A 4167-nucleotide genomic window follows, 5' to 3' on the forward strand; every position below is an offset into this window, starting at 1 on the left:
TTGCGCAGCAGAAGCATAGAGATCGACGTTAGTCGAGATTTATCATCATATCTTTAGTAGTCAGTATCGAGACCATTTTAGCAAGCGCCGTAAGATTTGGACATGTAGCATGACGAGTTGCCCATGTTCAGTGAGTAAAGAGGTTATTAGGTTATATAGTAAGTTAACTCGATTCAGTAAGGTTAGCCAATAACGAGTTTGGTAAAAGTAGTTGATTTATGGAGTAGCGTTATCCTTCAGAAATATTCTAAGGACTCAGTTTTGGGACAACCAGAGTAAGACTCGACGATTTTACACTTCTCTAAGGTTGTTTCTTAAGGATCATCACATATAGCACCTTATAGAAAGGGGGTTATAGATTAGTTTATGAGTTTTGAGTTGTAAGTATTGTGGTAGGGACTTCTTTCGTGGAGGGAATGTTGTTATGAGTTTAGGTACTTCAAGGTTTCTAAGTGTTTGACCTAAATATAGGTCGTTGTTGGGACCAAGTAAATTTTGAGGACGAAATTTCTTTTAAGGAAGGGAGAGTTGTAACACCCAAAATTCTGAGTTAGTAATTTTGGGTTTACCCGATAGGTAAGTTTACCTCGTGAAATTTATATTTTAAGTTGTTGGGATTAATTGGGTTGGAATTGGTCCCAATTAGCCATAAAAAGAAGATTTTTCAATGGTAGAAAGATGAGGAATGATTAAATGTGCAATTTCACCCTAGGCTTTTTATCTCTTCAGTCTCTTTATTCTCTTGATTTTCTTCCCTTCTCTTATTTTCTTATTCTCCTAGTCTCCACAACTTCAAGTGGGTGGTAAGAACTCATTTCTCTACTTTAATAAGTTTCAAATTTGTACCTATTTCTCCCTATAATATTCTTTTGTTAAGAAAATCCTTGCATATTTGTTGGCTAGAGAAACGTTGTGGGAAATCAACCAAATCATAGAGGAAGGGTATGTGGCTAAGCAAGGAGATCTATTTTGGGTTTCAAACATCAAAGTAGTGTATTTTTAATCCTTTGGAGTATTTTAGGGTTTATCTTTGAATTCATGATCAAACCATGTTTTAGGTATAAAGAATGTGCTTTTTATAACACCTTAAGACCCCAAATAACTTTCTAAATCTTTAAAACAAGATTAAAAAACCAAACCAAGTAATTTAGGATGGTTTTTGGGTATTTTTTGAGTCTAAACAAGTCATTTTTGGGTTCGAGTATCAATATTGGATGAATAGAATCGATATTAGTTGAATTGGGGTAAAAATTAGGGTTTATAAAAAGGAGTTATCTATACTGCTAGGGAGAGTATCAATATTGCCCCTATAGTATCGATACTCATGGTGACAGTATCGATACTAGGCCTATTTTTTAGAAACATGATACATTTTTTGTACTGATGCTCATAGGGGTATCGATACTTGACCCTAGGATATCGATGCTCCAAGTAGAGTATCGATACTACTCACTTTGGATGGTTAGAATTGAACTATTTAAGGCCCATAAGATCTAAGGATGATCCATAATAGTAATACTTAGTTCGTGAGGGATATAAATGACTAAACATACATGGAAACACTCGTAGGAGTGGGTTACAACAGATGTAATCGTACTAAGTGTAATATGACAAAATATCTTCAGTCGAACTCATATGCGGATAGTTGAGAACGAGGATTGTTGAAGGTTATGTACCAACAAGAGGTATAATAAGCAAGTTAGATTCAGTAACAACGAAAAGTGTGGGCTTCAAGAACATCAGTAAACCCAGGAAGTGTAAGTCGTCCTTTCAATTCAAGGGTATTGAAGGGAAGCACGATAAGAATGACTAGAGTGTGGCTACTCAAAGTTGAACCTGAGTCAGGTATTGGGCTAGAAAATTGTATAGATAGTGAATAACAACCACATAAATCATCATAAAACCTTGAAATACGTAGAGACTTCGCTAAAGGTAAAGAACGCCTATAACGCCCTTAAGTAACAAAAAACCAGAATAGAGTAGCTTAATAAATAACAGCAGTAACATACTAATAAGCCTTCGTAAAACATTTCATATGAGAGAACGAGCGTGATAGCAGCTAGTGATAGGATGACCTTACCTGACTTTAATAAGTTCGATCGTGAGTAGCCGAGCTACTTCAATTACCTTAGTGTGGCATTAGTTAAAGTGTGTTGAGACATTAGCCCTAGAGAAGAGCCTTAAAATAATAACAAGATAATAATAATGTTAATTGTGTACTAATCATAATAATCTTGTGAGGTAAAATTCCATAAGACTTATACCTTTGTTTGCCACTCGAGAAACGATAAGGACACCCGCGTTACTTGTGTGTGTGACTGACAATCATCCAGTTGTCAGATAAATATCTAAATATATCCAAGTCAATAAGAGAGAACTTTAGTCGCTAGTTGGACGTAGGCTCTGATGATATGTGACCCAGAGGCATCCCAAGTACTCTGAGGAGTAGACTAACAGGACGTAGGCTCTAATGCTATGTGACCAGGGGGTGTCCTAGGTACTAGGCAATAGGGTCCTTTCTAAATGAAGAATCTGATGCTAAGTGACTCGTGTTTCATCTAGGGTACCTTTGGTAGGATATAGGGGTGTGAGTCCGAGATGCTAAGTGACCCTCTGACTACACCATGATGCCTACCTTGTTTGTGTGATTCTACCAAGCATCTTTATGATATTGGGTACTATCATTGTGTGTTGCATGGTGATGCATTATAGGATGATATCAGGGCTAGATACCTAGTATAAGTTTACTCATGGTGAGGCTCTTGCTAGATACTAAGGGAAGCATGAGAATTACACTAAGAGATAGAACAGTTAAACATTAAGTAGGTAGCACTTGATCTAGATCATACATGTACATGCTTCACAGTGTCATATATTTAGCATGCTTAAGTTTCTAAAACTCTTAATGTTGCTCTAAATTAGCGATTATACTGATGGGCTTTATAAGTTCAGCATTCAGATGTTTTTCGTTGGCAGGTTAGCAGCTGGAGCAATTTATGGAGCACCATCGTAGAAGGATTTCCAACATTTCCTTCAGAGTATTATATTGTAGTATTAGTGGGCTTGTGTATTCAAAGAACCTTACTTATGTATTTGTTTTGTCAGACATTGAGATGTCTTATTTTGGTTTTAAATTATGTGTCACGGAGCTTCGATTTATAAAATGTTTTTATAACTATTATTTAAGTTTGTATGATACCATTGAGAATGTTTTAAAAGGTGAATTAACAGGCTTTGAAAAATTAGGGATTATCTCGGTAACCTAATGTGGCACTTTAGGCCTTTTCGTGTTTAGGGTGTTACAAAACTCATAACTCGGCTAACCATTATGAGCAATGTTCATGGGATAGCTATGTAGTATCAATTGAAGAGAGGTTACTATCATTTGCAAATGTATGTTATGGGCTAATTAGACAATATTCTAAGGTCTATTGATTTTTGTGATTCATTTTTTATAGAAACGATGGGCCTCATTAAAAGCCCCTTCTAATCCTAAGAAGGGGAAAAGAGTGCCCAAATTATATTACCGGGAAACCATGTCACAAGATACATCAGATGCAATAATCTCAGGACAAACCAATTCAAAGAACAAAGAACTACTCGATTGTAGTGCCCATGTAGCCAAAGTACGTGATACCTTGTTGCACTCGCATCATACGAACTGAATTACAAACAATGTATTATAGTCAAACAAATTTCAGGCTTCTTGTAACTGAAATCCTATACTGGAAACATCAGGTGGTCTATTCCATATATTGTTCACCATCATAACAGAATCGAACTCAAATACCACATTCGTCCATTGGTTCTCGATAGCAAAATTTAATCCAGCCACAATTGCATATACTTCGACAATCCCAGCTTCCCCACAAGATGGCGATGAGACTGTCATACCCTCAGGGGTAATCCAACAGCATCACAAGTTATTATACCAATGTCACCATTCTTCGTTGCGGATCAAAAGCCCTGTTAACATTAACTTTAACAACTCCAAGGTTGGGCGGATGCCACTTTTGTTGGGTAACATTGGTCGACACCTGTCGTGGTAGAACTCTGACAGTTGTGCATACTGCTTTGTGAACAGTGGAATTCCTGGCCTATTTAAATGCATTATGGAACACATGTGCATTTAAAGCTATAAGACACAGAGGTTGAAGTTTATCCTCA

Source organism: Hibiscus syriacus, unplaced genomic scaffold (genome assembly GCF_006381635.1).
Source record: "Hibiscus syriacus cultivar Baekdansim isolate YM2019G1 unplaced genomic scaffold, ASM638163v2 tig00001644_pilon, whole genome shotgun sequence".
In the NCBI taxonomy this organism is placed as follows: Eukaryota; Viridiplantae; Streptophyta; class Magnoliopsida; order Malvales; family Malvaceae; genus Hibiscus; species Hibiscus syriacus.